This window comes from Lepus europaeus, chromosome 11 (assembly GCF_033115175.1).
Source record: "Lepus europaeus isolate LE1 chromosome 11, mLepTim1.pri, whole genome shotgun sequence".
In the NCBI taxonomy this organism is placed as follows: Eukaryota; Metazoa; Chordata; class Mammalia; order Lagomorpha; family Leporidae; genus Lepus; species Lepus europaeus.
This window is the reverse complement of record NC_084837.1, coordinates 107,873,719-107,891,455: the sequence shown is the minus strand read 5'-3', so window position 1 is coordinate 107,891,455 and position 17,737 is coordinate 107,873,719.

Sequence of the window (17,737 nt, the reverse complement as noted above, 5' to 3'; positions counted from 1 at the left end):
TCATAGCAGCCAGGCCAAATGTCTGCCAAGCTTCCATTTTTTTAAAAATTTTATTTATTTATTTGAAAGGTAGAGTTACAAAGAGAGAGAGTGAGAGCGAGAGAGAGAAGTCTTCTGTTCACTGGTTCACTCCCCAAATGATCACAATTTCCCGAGTGGAGCCAATCCGAAGCCAGGAGCCAGGAGCTTCTTCTGGGTCTCCCACACGGGTGCAGGGGCCCAAGGACTTGGGCCATCTTCTACTGCTTTCCCAGGCCATAGCAGAGAGCTGGATCAGAAGAGAAGCAGCCGGGACTCGAACCGGTGCCCATATGGGATGCCAGCACTGCAGGTGGTGGCTTAGCCCACTGCGCCACAGCGTCAGCCCTGCCCAGATTCTTGATGACAAACTTTTACTCTCTTACAAATCTTTTCTTTGAAGAATGACCTGCAATATTTAACTTTTCTGTGGCCATCCCTACAGAACGTCTCCAGGTTTAACGCGTCTTTAAAGTGTCACAGGACATCCCTCCATCCCTCTCGTACCGCGAATTCTCCGTGTGTGAGCCCTTCATTTTGATTTATCTCATAGCTGCTTTGTGCATATCATCAAGTAAAGCTTTTAGAAAGAAGCTGGAGACAATATGTTTTCTAAGAATATATTATAAAAAATAAAAATCTGACAGTGACTTTCTTTTGCTTCTACTCGTGAACCATGGATGTGGCTATGCATAGAATATTTGCATCACAGCATTTAAAACTCGAAAATCCTGGGCTGGCGCTATGGGGTAGCTGGGTGAAGCTTGCAGTGCCAGCATCCAAATGGGTGCTGGTTCGAGTCCCGGCTGCTCCACTTCCAATCCAGCTCTCTGCTATGGCCTAGGAAAGCACTAGAAGATGGCCCAAGTCCTTGGGCCCCTGCACCTGTGTGGGAGACCCGAAAGAAACTCCTAGCTTTGGATTGGTGCAGCTCCAGCTGTTGTGGCCATCTGGGGAATGAACCATTGGATGGAAGACCTCTCTCTCCTTCTGCCTCTCCTTTTCTCTCTGTACAACTCTTTCAAATAAATAAATAAATCTTTAAAAAATTAAATTTTAAAAAAGTTCAAAGCCCATCAACCTCACTTCACTGATTTCTGTTCACTGAATGATGGTCCCCTCCCATTTTGTCGTAAGACACCCTATTACAAGACAATGGGTTCTCGAGGACCGAGACCCTGTCTTGTGGATCTTTGCCCCACCCCCTTGAAAGACCTGGGACTGCATCCAGGATATCGTAGATGTTCAACAGATGTTACTTTAATTAAGAACTACACGAATGAATGAGTTTCACAAATTATAATGTTCTCCATACATAAAGGAGGACAATTATCATGAAAGGTTCTTGGGTGTATATAAAATCACATCAAATTATGTTTAAAAGCCTTCCTATTAAAGCTAATATTGCTTTAATTCACATTGTTAATGAATTGATTTTGTAGATGAGACGACAGTCCAAGCTGAAAGCACAGAAAATCGTCTCCTTCCAGGGATTTGCTATTAAAGATGAGAGCTTATAACTGGAGATGAACAGTGAATGAAGACAAATTAAGCTGGGTCTGAAAATACCCCCCAAAGAGAAGCAACCCCCAGGGAACAGTGACGGGCTCCCACAGTCCCGAGGGAAGCCTAGTGCAAGAAATGGAGAGTTGTATCAGAGCGGCCAAGCACCTCATCTAAGACGGCATCCAAGGGTATACACAGGCAAGCTTCAGAGTGCGACCAACGCAGGCAGGAATGCACCCTCATTTGGGATTGCTACCAGCACCAGAAAGAGATGTTCTACTTTGTTAAATGCAAAACTACAGTGATGCAACCCCCCTTCTGGGGTCTTCCTGAGAGGACGGGAGGAAGGGCATGGGACCACCTGAAAAGTTGCAGGTGCACAGTTAATGGGAATTGCATTCCTTTGCCACATATGCACGAATGTTTGCTATGGACTTGAGTGGATGAGTTTGTCTACTCAACACCTACGCTGATACCCACTTAGTGAATGGCAACTCGCGTTTGGTTACAACTTGACTCGATGCCATAAAGGTATAGATATTCACTAGAATTTATTTGAAAATACTGTCTTTAGTACAAACGTTACTCCCCATGTCAGAAGAGCACCATATACCAGAATGGTGTTTAAAAACAGAAGCCCTGGAATACAAAAGACAGGGAAGCACTTTGAATTTAGAATGGGTGATTTGAGAATAAACCTTTTATTTCCCTGCTTTCCAAACTCACTGTTGCAACAGCACCTGTGTTGTTTGGGAGACATGCTTCATTTTAAACAGCACACTTAGGAGAAAGCAGTAAAAAGATGGAAAAAAAAAAAAGGAAGCGAGGAGAGGTCAAAGCTGACATTGTGTTTTCCCACGTCCTGACATTCACCTTGACACAGTCTTGCTCCTTGGCTGAGAGTCGGCTCCTCTGGGAGCTTGGTTCTTTAGCTTTTCCTTCAGAACTCCCGTGTGACACTTGCCTAGCAGCAATCGTTTTTTTTTAAGACTTAATTATTTATTTGAAAGTCAGAGTTACAGAGAGAGAGGGAGACACACACATGCACACACACATAGAACAGCAAGTTATTTTTTTAAGATTTTATTTATGTATTTGAGAGGTAGCATTACAGACAGAGAGAGGTCTTCCATCCACTGGCTCACTCCCCAAATGGCCGCAATGGCTGTAGCTGTGCAGATCTGAAGCCAGGAGCCAGGAGCTTCCTCCAGATCTCCCACGTGGGTGCAGGGGCTAAGCACTTGGGCTATCTTCCACTGCTTTCCAAGGCTATAGAGAGCTGGACTGGAAAAGGAGCAGCTGGGACTCGAACCGGCACACTATGCATACTGGCGCCATAGGCGGAGGATTAACCCACTGTGCCGGCCTGAGAATAGCAACCTTTTTATTTGTCATATTTTTCTACATTTTCCATGCCTTAACCATGGATGGGAAGAATCCAGAAAGGGATTTAAGAAGGCATTGATGTAAACTGATAGTACAAAAATATAATTTTCATTCTTTAATATGATCATAACCTTAATTGAAAAAAAAGCAACAAATCACACACACGCACATGAAAACTAGGTTGATCTCACTTTTGAATATGGATATATACAGTGTGTTAGTATATGTTATGTTATATTAGCAAATATAATCCAGAAACAGCTGGTCACACATATAATCCAGAAAACACGTTACCAACCAGAGTCCAGAGTCATAGAAAGAGAATGACACGAGATTCACCACAAACTGGCAGGATGTCGATGCGTCTGGATGGTGTGTGTAAGGGTCCCTTAGTTCTGCCCTCCACATTTGCCTGTTCTTGAAAATTCTCATGCCAAAATGACTTTTGAAAATAAACTTTTATTCTATGTTAAAGTAGAATTTATTCCATTCCATTAAAAATGGTTCAGTATTGGGATATCCATTCTTATACGTCATCACATTAAAGGAAAAAAGAGATAGACACGCATACCTGAAAAAGCTTTGGCAACTAGGAAAAATGTGGTATTTAGTTAAAACAGCATAGTTAAAACAACAAAACCTATTTCAAGCTGGCCGACAACATCTTGTTTACAGAGGCAGCTGTCAGTTTCTACTCAAGTATTTGACAGACATAAATAAATTCAATTTTCCCAGCAAACCCGGGAGGAGCCTCATGTTACCAGTCCCATGCTCCAGATGATGGAACCAAGAACAGAGAGGTTAGGTAACCTGCCCAGGCTCACACAGCTGCTAAATGAAGGAGCTATGATCAGGATGGAGGCTTGTCGCCTTCATCCCTCAACCACTGCGCTTGGAGCCCTGCTATGTTGTCCTCACCTGTGGTGAAACTCCCCAGAATTGGGGATCTGCATCAGGACCAGAGCTGGGTGAGGGATCATCATCACAGCCAACAACACTGTTCTTAAAGTTCTAGGAATGAATTAACACACGCATGCACACACACACAAAAAATTAGAGAGAAACTGACCAAATCTCCATCATTTTGAAGCAAAAGCAAAAGGACAATTTTTCTTGGAAATTCAGGAGTATCAACTGGAAAATTATGAGGTTATGAGGACAAATAAACAAAGAGGAGCTACATAGTTCAGGAAAGGAAGATGCCCCATGCTCTAGAAATGTTTGTATGGAAAGTGTAAAAAAATAGACTTCCATGGAATGGCAAAAGAGTCTGGATGCCTGGACATAAACATAACAGGGTGTAGGCGGTGCTTCAGAAATAAAGGAAATCACTGATTTCTCTCAGATCTCAATTGCCCAGACTTCTTTTATAAAGATGATAAAATTCCACTCCCAACCGCAGAGCTGAACTGAACTGACATCTGCTCCCCTCTTCTCCACCCTACCCCCTGCCATCCGGGTCTCTGTGTCGAAGCCCTGGTTCTCAGAGAGAATCTGCTTAGAAAACGGACTTTCAGGATGCGATCGAGGTTAAAGGAAGTGCAAGGATTCAGCTGGATACCGGCACAGCTTTTTCATTTGTTAGCTAACCTTGGGGATCTTCTCTCTCTCTCTTTCTTTTTTAAAGATTCATTTTATTGGAAAGACAGAGTTAGAGAGAGAGAGAAAGAGAGAGAGAGAGAGAGAGAGAGAGAGAGAGAGAGAGAGAGAGAGAGAGAGAGAGAATCTTTAATCCACTGGTTCACTCCCCAGATGCCCGCAACCATCAGCATTGAGCCAGGCTGGAGCCTGGAGCCAGGAACTCCATCCGGATCTCCCACGCGAGCATCAGGGGCCCAAGTATTTGGATCATCTTTCACTGCTTTCCCAGGCACATTAGCAGGGAGCTGGATTGGAAATGGAGTAGCTGGGACTTGAACTAGTGCCCATATGGGAGGCCGGCACTGCAGGTGGTGGCTTTGCCATCCACACCACAGTGCCAGCCCCGTTAGCATCTCTTAGGAAAGTACAGGTGCATTCTACTTGGCCATGAACCACCTTTGTCCTTAAAACACTTTGTCCCCCGCCAAGTGGTGTGGAGCTGCAGGTCTCCCTGCCTCCTGAGACCACCTGCCATATGCAAGTACCCCAACAAATCACACTTGGCATAACCTGGATCTGTCTGCCTCTTTGCTTGTTCTACACCTTCCTGCTTTAACAGCCTGTTCTTGCACACCGGTTTTCCCCAAATCACGAGGGCATGCAAGTCGTAGCCTAATCCAACAGACCTGAAGTCCCCTGCCCCGAGGAGGAGGAGAATTCCCCGCCCTCCCTGCCACCCCACCCTGTGAGGACACGGGGAGAAGACGCCCATTGGTACCCCGGAAGAGGAGCCTCACCCAACCCCAACACGCAGTCACCTCGAAGCTTCCAGCCAGCGAGGAGCAACGTTGTGCTGGGTGAGCCACCCGGTCTGTGGGATGTTGTCATGGCAGCCAGCACCGACTCCGCACCCAATAAGGTGTTTTGTGTAAATATTGAATAAGATTGCACTCAAGTTCATCCAAAAGACCTTAAGAGTTTTATTCCAGAAAATCACCATTGGGCAGCTCTCACCGTAAGGAATGACTCAGGCAATGGTTGCTAGTACTGGAGGGTGCCAGCATGATGACTAATGAAATTTCAAGGGATTCCTCCACGTGGCCTGGGTGAATTACAGAGGAAAAATGATAACCGGGGCAGGGAAAGTCCTGGAAGATCTTGGCTGGCGCTGTAGTATAGCAGGTAAAGCCGCTGCCTGCAGCGCCAGCATCCCATATGGGTACCGATTCAAGACCCAGCTGCTCCACTTCCAATCCAGCTCTCTGCTGCAGCTTGGGAAAGCAGTAGAAGATGGCCCAAGTCCTTGGGCCCCTGCACCTGCTTGAGGACCCGGAAGAAGCTCCTGGCTTCTGGCTTCGGATCGGTGCAGCTCTAGCCGTTGTGGCCAACTGGGGAGTGAACCAGTGGATGGAAGACCTCTCTCTCTTTGCCTCTCCTTCTCTCTGTGTGTGACTCTGACTTTCAAATAAATAAATAAATCTTTTTAAAAAATCCTGGAAGATATCACCTTCACCAAGTGACACGAGCTAACAGACCAAAAGCTTGTTCTTGTCTCCTAATAACAGGGTACTGAGAACACAGCCGTAGTTCTGGGACACCTTCCCGCCCCCCGCCCCAGCCCCAATCTGGGTCTGTTCACCAGGAAGCAGCTCCCAAGTCCAAACTGAGCGACTTGCAGTGAGACAACTGGCATGCATCTTCCCAGGAAATGTCAGGTACACAGACAACGAGGAAAAGGCTAAGAAATTGCTTTTATAGATGAAGAAGACCGGGGAGATGGGACAGCTGACTGCTGTGTATGACCTGGGACTTCCCCTTTCTACACAAGACGGAGTGGAGACAATCAGCAATTTTTGAAGATGGTCTGTGGATGAATTAATAGGATTGCAGCAGTGCTGCGTTCCTGAGTTTGGTCCTCATGGCTTTCGGGACATATACCTGGAGCTATCCAGGAATAAAGGAATTTCATGTCTAGAATTTACTCTCACACCACTAAGGGAGGGCTAGCAGGTCAAGCCCCTGCATCCCATACCGGAGTGCCCGGGATCGAGTCCCACCTCTGCTTTCAATCCAACTTCTTGCTGGTGCACACCCTGGGAGGCAGCAGATGATGGCCCAAGAGTCTGGGGCCTGGCCACCCACGTGGGAGACCCAGACTGAGTGCCGGCTCTTGCTTTAGCGTGACTGTTGGAAACATTTGAGGACTGACTCGGCAGATGAAAAATCTCTCTCCTCTCTCTTTCTCTCTCTCTGTCTCTCTCTCTCTCTCTCTCGGATTTATTTTGTTTATTTCAAAGACAGAGTTACAGAGAGAAGTAGAGACAGAGAGGTCTTCCATCTGCTGGTGGTTCATTCCCCAGATGGCCACAATGGCCAGAGCCGTGCTTATCCAAAGCCAGGAGCCAGGAGCTTCTTCCAGGTCTCTCACATGGGTACAGGGGCCCAGGGACTAGAGCCATCTTCCACTGCTTTCCCAGGCCACAGCAGAGAGCTGGATCAGAAGAGCAGCTGGGACTAGAACCCGTGCCCATATGGGATGCTGGTGCTTCAGGCCAGGGCATTAACCCACTGCGCCACAGTGCAAGCCTCTCTCTCTCTCTCTTTCTCTCTCTCTCTCACACACACAGAGAGAGAGACAGAGACAGAGAGAGAGACAGAGAGACTCTGCCTTTCAAATAAATAAAATGAATAAATAACCACACGTTGAGGAAAAAAGAAACTCTATAAAATATGTGTGAGAGGAAGAAAAAGAGAGTGATAAAGCAATGTGATGAGATGTTTGAAAAACTTGGGAATCCGGCGATGGGATGCTTTGGGTGCTGTTTTGGCAACTTTCTGTCAATCTGAAGTTACACCAAAACACAAAGTTGAAAATAAAGCTTGCATCCCCAGGACATTGCATCCCAGAGTTATAATGAAGGCATGCCATCGTTGTTCTAGCCTGTAAGATCTTCTTTGGAGACAAGTCCTCATGTGAATACAGATGTCCTCCTGTGCACAAATGCTACTGACCCCTCCGTCCTTACTCCTGCTGGAGGACTGCCTGCCCATGGAGAGAGGAGGTTCCCAGAGAATGACCTCGAAGCTGTCTGATGCAACAAGCCCATCAAGCAAGGACGCTGCTGTCACGATTCTCCTGCACTGGTTCGAGTCCCGGCTGCTCCACTTCTGATCCAGCTCTCTGCTATGGCCTGGGAAAGCAGTGGAAGATGGCCAAGTCCTTGGGCCCCTGCACCCATGTGGGAGACCTGGAAGAAGCTCCTGGCTCCTGGCTTCGGATCAGCCCAGCTCTGGCTATTGTGGCCAACTGGGGAGTGAACCAGCAGATGGAAGATCTCTCTCTCTCTCTCTCTCTCTCTCTCTCTCTCTCTCTCTCTCTCTCTTTCTCTCTCTCTCTTCTTTCTCTCTCTCTCCTGCACTTGAGTGTCGTGCTCAGAAAGCATCGGTTGAGAAGCACCGGGCTTCCTCTTGGAGACAGTCTCTGGCTCTTTCCAATTAACTGTAGATCAAGATGCGCCATTTCTCTTCTACCATAAAGAGGGGAGCCACACACAGGAAGGATGGGGATTGCTAAGACTACCAGGAGGTCGCTTTGTCTGGTGAGCACTTGCCCAGCACTCCACAGTGGGACGCCACCACGCAGGCAGTGGTCCTCATCCCACAATGTCAGCCCTTGTGAGAACTTGGTAGAAAATGCAAATTCTGGGGCAGGTATTTGATGTGGGGGTGGGGGGGCTAACTGCTGCTTGGAATATTTGCATACCTCCTAGGAGTGCCTGACTCTGTTCTGGATTCCAGGTTCCTAGAACACACACCCTGAGAGCAAGCAGGTGATGATTCAAGTACTTGGATTCCTGCCACCCACACAGGCATCCCCAGCTTCCGCCTGGCCATGCACCAGCTGCTGCGGGCATTTGGGGAGTGAACCAGAGGATGGGACCTTTCTCCTCTCTCTCTCTTCTCTATTGCTCTTCCTCCCTGCCTTCCAAATAAATAAAATTTTGTTTGAAAATGCAAATCCCAGAGCCTCATGCCAATCTCCTGAATCCAAACGTGGATGGGCCCAGGCATCTTTATTTTACCACTGTCCCCGGGCTTCTGACGCACTCTAATTTGGGATCATGGTACTGAATTATACAAGTTAATTCACAAAGAACTCTACAGTGGGGACCGGTGCTGTGGCATAGCAGGTAAAGCCCCCCCCACACACACACAGTGTCGGCATCCCATATGGACGCCGGATCAAGTCCCGGCTGCTCCACTTCTGATCCAGCTCTCTGCTATGGTCTGGAAAAGCAGTAGAAGATGGCCCAAGTGCTTGGGCCCCTGCACCCACTGTTGGGAGACCTAGAAGAAGCTCCTAGCTCCTGGCTTCAGATCGGTACAGCTCCGGCTGTTGTGGCCATCTAGGGAGTGAGCCAGCAGATGGAAGACTCTCTCTCTCTCTCTCTCTCTCTCTCTCTCTCTCTCTCTGCCTCTGCCTCTCTGTAACTCTGCATTTCAAACAAATCTTTAAAAAAAAAAACAAACTCTACAGAATCAAACGAGGCAAGGGCCCAGCTGTAATGAGGGCAGGACTGTGCAAAAGGCCAAGTCAGCTTCGTCGGGGTCTTCCCTCTGTGCTCAGCAGTACTCGGGAGCTCATTGTCATACTTTCCAAATCCCCTCATCTGGGGGCCTTCATGTCATCTGTTACGTTCCATGTTGCTCGTTCGCTTTCAATGACTTCGCAGTGAGCGTCATCTAGCCAGGTCCATAGGCAGCATGTTAGAGGCAGCCCTGTGGTTGCCCTGATATGATTGCGGTCCAGGGACCCCTCAGGGTGTGGCCAGGACTCAACTGCTATGCCAATCATTGGCAAATTGCCAATGTCAGAGGCAAGTGCAAGGTGGGATAGACACGATTAATCAAGAAATCTGTTTGTATCAAGAGAGAAACCTGGCCAATGCTAAGTCTCCAGAAGACTCCTTCATTCTGCTGGAAAGAACTGGCATGGTTCCTTCATCTCCAAGTCAGGTAGTCGTCACAACCTGTGTGTCTGATTCACTGGTCCGCAGCATACGATCACGAAAATGCTTCCAAATTGTGCCGAAGTCAGTGCTCATGTGTGAACCAGTGGAATGGCCACAGGAGTCCATTCCAAGGCAAGACAAGGCGCCTCTGTACTCACAGGGGCTCGTGGAAACCCGAGGTCCCTCTCAGTGGGCGGGGCCTTTGGTTGTACATTGTCACCAATCAGGATAGGGCCAGGCAGCCTTACTAAAACCCTACTGAAGCCCCTGCTACCCTGAAGGTTTATAGTGGGTAAGGAATTTGGGTTGTTAACTGCTTTGCAGGAAGTTGATGGTTTTAATTACTTTGATGATGTTAATTACTGTGCAGAAAGTTAGCCTTTCAGGAACAAGCGGGGGAGGGGGAGGAGTAGGAGCTGAAGTGACAAAGGTGGCCAAGTTTCCTAGCCCAACTCATTCCTGCACACCTAAGGCCCCTGGGGTCAGGAAGGCGTGGCAGCTCCCTGAGGAGCCCACAGTGCAGAAGGGACTGGGCCGTGACTTCCGCCCAACCAGGACAGACACTCTGAGTAGGAGTTCCATGGCGACAATTCTTCAAGTTGAGGTTGTCTTCGGAAATTTCAAGGCCTTATTTTTTTCAGCTGCCCAAAAGGCAGTTTTCCAGATAAGTGAATCTAACTTGTTCTTTTTTTAAAAAAAAAGATTTTATTTATTTATTTGACAGGTAGAGCTATAGACAGTGAGAGAGAGACAGAGAGAAAGGTCTTCCTTCCGTTGGTTCACTCCCCAAATGGCCACAATGGCCGGAGCTGCACCCATCCAAAGCCAGCAGCCAGGTGCTTCTTCCTGGCCTCCCATGCGGGTGCAGGGCCCAAGGACTTGGGCCATCTTCTACTGCTATCCCAGGCTACAGCAGAGAGCTGGACTGGAACAGGAGCAACCAGGACTCGAACCGGTGCCCAGGCACCGCAGACGGAGGATTAACCTAGTGCACCAAGGCGCCAGCTCTAACTCGCTCTTAAGTACCAGATGTCCAAGCACTTGGGACATGGAAATGTTTCCAAAAGAAAGGGCTCCCCACCACCACCATCTTCCTTCACAGAAAACACTGAACAGTTAGGGATGTCCGTGGCCCAATCTGTTACTGTTATTGCTATTGCCGTCGTGATGGAGGGTCTTGAGATGGGCGGGTCGTCGGGAATGTCCGGATGAGCCCCATGGAGTCACAGGGTTCTCATAAAAGGGACATGGGAGACTCAGAGTGAGCCCAGGACTTGGGCGGGCCCAAGGAGGGAGGCAGAGGTGGAGCGGTGTGGGCCAGGGGAGTCTCATGCCTCTAGGGAAAGCTGAGCCAGCTTCGGATGGTGTGGGACGGACTCAAGGAACTGAAAAGTGACGACCAGAAAGGCGGAGTGGAAGCAGAGCAAGGCTGAGTAGGACAGGGACAGACCACCCACGCCTGCGGACCACGGCAGCAACCGTGGGCTTCATTCTCAGGACAATGGACCATGGGTGGGCGGGGCGTATTTGTTTTGTTTACTTACCTTTTTAAGAAACAGAGAAAGGGAGACAGAGATGGTTCTCTCCTCTCCTGGCCCAACTCCCAAAATGGTCATAATGGCTAGGGCTGGGCCGGGCCTAAGCTGGGAGCCAGGAACTCCATCCAGATTTCCCACAAAGGTGGCTAGGAACCGACTACTTGAGCTACCTACTCACTGTTGCTTCCTAGGGTCAGTATTAGCAGGAAGCAGGAGCCAGAGCCTGGACTCGAACCCAGGCATTCCAGTATGGGACCTGGACATCTTAATCTGGCATCTTAGCAACCAGTCCACCTCAGGGGAAGCTTTGAGCAGGAAAACCTCATCAAGAAATTTGTATTCAGACACGGCTGGTTTGACAGAATGGCCAGGAAGAGATTGAAGCAGAGGCAGGATTTTTTTTTATTTATTTGAAAGGCAAAGAGAGAGGGGGAAGGAGCTTCCATGCACTGGGTCCCTCCCCAAATGGTCACAACAGCCAGGGCTGGGCCAGGCAAAAGCCAGGAGCCAGGAGCTCCATCCGGGTCTCCCACATGGGTGGCAGGGACCCAAGCACTTGGGCCATCTTCTGCTGCCTTCCCAGGGGCATTAGCAGGGAGCTGGATGGGAAGTAGAGGAGCCAGGACTCTCCAGTATGGGATGCCAGCGTCGCAACTGGTGGCTTAACCTGCTGCTCCCCAAAGCTGGCGCCTGGGTGGTTTCTGGTTTCAACAAGTAATCAGGGAGCCATGCCCTTCTCAAACAGAGGAAGCAATGGAAAAGAAAAAGGGTTGGTCCTTTGGAAGGAGGGGGATGATAAGGACAGCCTGCACTGGGCACGCCTGTATTTAAAAACCTGAAGGCTCCTGGGATGGTGCACCTTTCCAATGGAATGTTCGGCAGCATTTAAACGGAAATATGGAAAGACGTGGGGTGTTCTCCAGCTGTGTATTTATGGGAAAAAAAAGTGAAGTGCAGAACAGAGTGCTACCACTGGGGTTTCTAAAATGTGCACAGGGGTGAGTGTGCACCTGCCCACTTCCTAACAGGGAATAGGTTCCTCTAGCGTAGGAACCGGAGGACTTCTCGCTGGAGGGTTTGTTCTAACGTATGTATCCATGGCCCATTTTCCCACTGGAATCTCAAATAAATACATCAATATACTTACTGCGTGTATTTGGAAAGGAACAAAGGGAGTGAGATAATGCCAAGAAACAAAGCAAGCAGAAGAAAGAGTGACCGCATCAGACAAATTACAGTTCCTGCAAAATGCCTTCAGAGGGACAGAGCAGGTCATGGTGTGCCAAAGGTGGATAGCCAGCAGACGGAGTGTGCCATCATGTTTGGAGCCACTGTCGTAAAAGCCAGAATATCCAAACCAAAAATACAAAGACAACTTGCAAATCTGAAGTCAGAAAGGGAGACAAATGGAGCTTTTTCAAAACAAATACAGCATAAAACAAGAGGACATTTAAACGTTGGATAACAAAAGTTAAAGTCTTATTTACAGAAAATAATTAACTGTGTAAGCTACCATCTAGCCATCCTTTTCAAATAAATATACAGCATTTATTTTAAAAATTGTAAGGCTGGCATGGCGGTGCAGCAGGTTGAAGCTCCGCTCGAGAGGCCAGCATCCCATATCAGCGTGCCCATTAGCATCAGCTTCTCTGCTTCCAATCCAGCTCCCTGCTAATGCGCCTGGGAAGGCAGTGGAGGACGGCCCAAGTGCTTGGGCCCTGGCACCCATGTGGGAGACCAGGATGGAGTTCCTGGCTCCTGGCTTCAGCCTGGTCTATTCCTGGTTCCTATGGGTATTAGAGGAATAAATCAGCAATAAAATAGAAAGTCTCTCTCTCTCCCATTTTCTCCCTCTCTCTCTGTTGTTCTGCCTTTCAAATTAATTAATTATTAATTAAAAAATTATCTCCTATGGGAAAACACAAGCTGCCATCAATTCCCAAAAGTAAACACTATACAAGATTCATTCTCCTCCATAATGAAGCTAAATTAGCATTTAATATTTGGAAATCAACCGCTTGGAAATTAAAAAACCCATCTCTGAGAGGAAACTGAATTGCAATTATGTGTGGTTTGAGAACTAACAGCAGTGGCCCAAAGAAAACACTCTTTATATCAGAACTAGTGAGTGTGACTACATTGGTTTCAGAATTTCTATAGATTTGAATGTCTTTATTATATAAAAAAAATTTTAACACAGATAAAGCTAGATCAAATTCAAAGAGCTAAAGTGAAAGCAAGATAAGAAATCCAGGGGAGCCGGCGCTGTGGCATAGCGGGTAAAGCCGCCGCCTGCAGTTCCGGCATCCCATGTGGGCACTGGTTCAAGTCCCGACTGCTCCACTTCTGATCCAGCTCTCTGCTATGGCCTAGGAAAGCAGTAGAAGATGTCCAAGTCCTTGGGCCCCTGCACCTGTGTGGGAGACCCGGAAGAAGCTCCTGGCTCCTGGCTTTAGGTCGGCGCAGCTCCAACCGTTGCGGCCATCTGGGGAGTAAAACAGCAGATGGGAGACCTTTCTGTCTCTCCCTCTGTAACTCTGACTTTCATATAAAATAAATAAATTAAAAAAAAAAAGAAATCTAAGGCAACAGTTACCCAACTGTCCACTCTGCCTGTCATACGCAACACACACACTTGAAAGAGGGAAGAGCAAAAGCTTTAATAAAATGCCCTCTCTGGGATGATCATCAATATGAATCAGCATTTTTACATTTAAGAGACTTCAACATCATTTACCTGTGTGATAATGGTGTCACCTTCCCGAGGGGTAAAAATATATATCGGGGGTAATACTTGTTAAATCAGTTTGTCAATATGCATCTAAAGAGTTAGAATAATTGATAATTGATCATTTGACTTCTGGATATCCTTTTTGAAAATATGTATTGATTTTAAATTTTCATTTACTTTAAAGGCAGAGCAAGAATAAGAGAGAAAGGGAGATCATCCATCCATCTGATGGCTCACTCCTGCAACAACCAGGACCAGGCCAGGCTGAAGCCAAAAGCCCAGGACTCCATCCTGGTCTCCCACATGGGTGGCAGGGACCAAAGCACTTGAGCCACCATCTGCCACCTCCCAAGATGCATTTGAGGGAAGCTGGGTTGGACGCAGAGTACCTGGGACTCCAACTGGCACTCTGATACGAGATGCAGGTGTCCCAAGCAGTGGTTTAATCCACTGCACAACTCCCACCCTTTGGTAAATGCCATAAAGAAATCATCCTATGTATGTGTAAATACATAAATAAAAAATGTTTAAGATTTCTTTGTTTATCTGACAGGCAAAGTTAGAGAGAAAGAGAGATCTTCCATCTGCTAGTTCACTCTCCAAATGGCCACCATGGCTAGGGGTGGGACAGGCAGAAGCCAGGAGCCTGGAAAGCCACCCAGGTCTCTCTTGTAGCTTCAAAGGCCCAAGGACTTAAGCCATCTTCTGCTGCTTTCTCAGGTGCATGATCAGGAAGCCGGATTGGAAATGGAGCAGCCAGGACTTGAACCGGTACCCAAACAAGATGCAGGTGTCATAAGCAGTGGTTTAACCCGCTATGCTACAATGCTGGCCCATTAAAGGATTTTTACCATAACCATCTTAGTGGTGAAATTGGAAAATTCTGAATATTCAACAGTGCAGATGCTGCGTCGCGTGAGAGAGCATCTGGGTTCAGCTCCTGGCTCCAGCTGCTGACTCCTGCTAATGCGAACCATGAAAGGCGATAAGTGATGGCTCAAGTGATGGGTGCCTGCCACGTGGATTGAGAACTGACCCCAAGCTTCAGTGTGGGCTTTGGGGGAATGAGCCAGCAGATTCAATCTCTCTGTGTGTCTATTTTTGCCTCTCAAATAAATAAGAATTTAAATATGCAACAATCAGCGATCACTGATCAAGTAATGGTCATTTAGTAGCATCCTGCCTAGCCATTTACATAACCTGATGCATTTAGGGCTAGGCTGGACAAGAAGTTTAAAAATGTAATATACAGGCTGACGCTGTGGCTTAACAGGCTGATCCTCCGCCTTGCGGCACCGGCACACAGGGTTCTAGTCCTGGTTTGGGCGCTGGATTCTGTCCCGGTTGCCCCTCTTCCAGGCCAGCTCTCTGCTATGGCCCAGGAAGGCAGTGGAGGATGCCCAAGTCCTTGGGCCCTGCACCCGCATGGGAGACCAGGAGAAGCACCTGGCTCCTGGCTTCAGATCAGCGAGATGCGCCGGCTGCAGCGGCCATTGGAGGGTGAACCAACAGCAAAAAGGAAGACCTTTCTCTCTGTCTCTCTCTCTCACTATCCACTCTGCCTGTCAAAAAAAAAAAAAAAAAAGAAAACGTAATATACAGGCTGGCGCCGCAGCTCAATTGGCTAATCTCTGCCTGTGGTGCTGGCACCCCAGGTTCTAGTCCCGGTCGGGGCGCTGGATTTCGTCCTGGTTGCTCCTCTTCCAGGCCAGCTCTCTGCTGTGGCCTGGGAGTGCAGTGGAGGATGGCCCAAGTGCTTGGGCCCTGCACCCGCATGGGAGACCAGGAGAAGCACCTGGCTCCTGCCTTCGGATCAGCGCGGTGCACCAGCTGCAGCAGCCATTTGGGGGTGAACCAACGGCAAAGGAAGACCTTTCTCTCTGTCTCTCTCTCTCACTGTCCACTCTGCCTGTCAAAAAAAAAAAAAAAAAAAAAAAAAGGTAATATACAGAGTCCTGATTTGGTAAAATGCCGACTTCTTTTAAAAAAATAATAAAAAAAAAAACTCCTAGAAAAATATTTTCACATTTCCAAGTAGAGTAGTCTTGGGTAGCAGGAGAATGAATTCTAGTTCTAACTGCACTGACCTGCATAACTTCGAGGAAAAAAATGAATTTTCCTTCTGAACCCAAGTTCAAGTCCAAAATACTGGGATTCTTCTGTCTTGCGGATTGAGAATGCCAAAACCACTCCAGGTGCACGTCATCAACTCAGATCTAAGTCCTTGCACTCTGTGAACAACTGCCTGTTACAAATCACTTTTTTTTTTTTTTGACAGGCAGAGTTAGACAGTGAGAGAGAGAGAGACAGAGAAAAAGGTCTTCCTTCCGTTGGTTCACCCCCCAAATGGTCGCTGTGGCCAACACACTGCGCAGACCCGAGGCCAGGAGCCAGGGGCTTCTCCTGGTCTCCCATGTGGGTGCAGGGCCCAAGCACCTGGGCCATCCTCCACTGCACTCTCGGGCCATAGCAGAGAGCTGGCCTGGAAGAGGGGCAACCGGGACAGAATCCAGCACCCCGACTAGGACTAGAACCCGGTGTGCCGGCGCCGCAGGCGGAGGATTAGCCTAGTGAGCCGCGGTGCCGGCCATAAATCACTTTCATAGAGACCACATCACAGGTGCATCTGCCATTCAAAATCTGCGCTGATTCCCCAACAGCCAAAGTCACATCTGATTTGTTTCCAGGGACATTAGTAGCGCGGGTTTTTACGTGACATTGCCCCATTATTCACCATCAACTCCCAATAAATCCGTTTTCATCTTATTGAAAAGGCGGAAAGCAATGAGTACCATTTGCTCCACCACCTACACTTCCAGAAATTTTATTTTGCAGATAAAGCCAAGGCCAACTACAAGTTCTGGTTATTTCAGATTGCAGTTGTAATAGTTCTGTTTCTACTATTCCTGAACTTTCAGGTTATTTCAGTTCAGCCAACATGTAATTACTGCGGCCTTCCAAGGCACACGGTTGTTAATTTAGCCATTTGCATAGCTATCACTTCCTTCTGGAATGCCAGCACTCTTTCCCCACTTCAACAGGGATTCTTTATCTTTCTCTAAGAAGCAGCGTTTCTAGACTTGTAATCAAAGCTCCTAAACTGTAAGATTTCGATCCTTTGTTGTCTCTTATATTTCTTATATTTTTTACTTTCTCTTCGTTTCTCTTTTTCCTGACTGCTTAGCTCACGTTCCAGTGTCACAGTGTAACCTTCTCCGGGGAGTAGATCGATTTCCCATGGTTGTGTCGGTGTGGAGTAAATTACACTGTGTTTCCGGCTGCAGAGACTCTCGGTGCAGAGCTGGGAGGCAGGAATTCTGCTTGATGCCCTGCCCCACCCCTGAGCACAATCCCTTCTCATTCCACCTCTCATCTGCTCCCTAACATGGAAAGGGAGGGAATTTGCCCCAGAGATTCCAAGCTGCACATGGCTTTGGCAAATCCAACATACAAAACCAGGCATGAAGTGACCAGGTGAGGATGGGGGCCAAATGGGAGAATTTGAGCCTGTCTCCACGGGACCAATTATTACTCAGCTTCAGGCCCCAATCCACGGCTGTGTCTGCTTTTCCCAGGGACACAAGAAATGTGAATTGTGGGGTTCTATGTGAGATTGCTCCATCACAAAACGTTGAGCAGTAGCTCCATGTCTTAACCTGTTACAAGCCAACCGAGAATGGTCACAGCCCAAATTCAGCCCACAGGAACAACACTTTGCTAGTTTTATCAGGAAGCCTAGGAGACCCATTCTAGTTGGAAGATTCTATCATGATGGGCTCCTTCATTCCCACAGGGGGGTCGCCTTTCATCACCCCAGTAACCAACGTGCGTGATGCACCTGCTGTGAACAGAACATATGTTCATCCCTGGAGATGGGACACCAGCAGGTGCCTGCATCCAAGCCCCGAGGAACACAAACTCTGGGCAGCTCTCATCCCTTAGGGGACAACTTGCAAGCTCCTCGT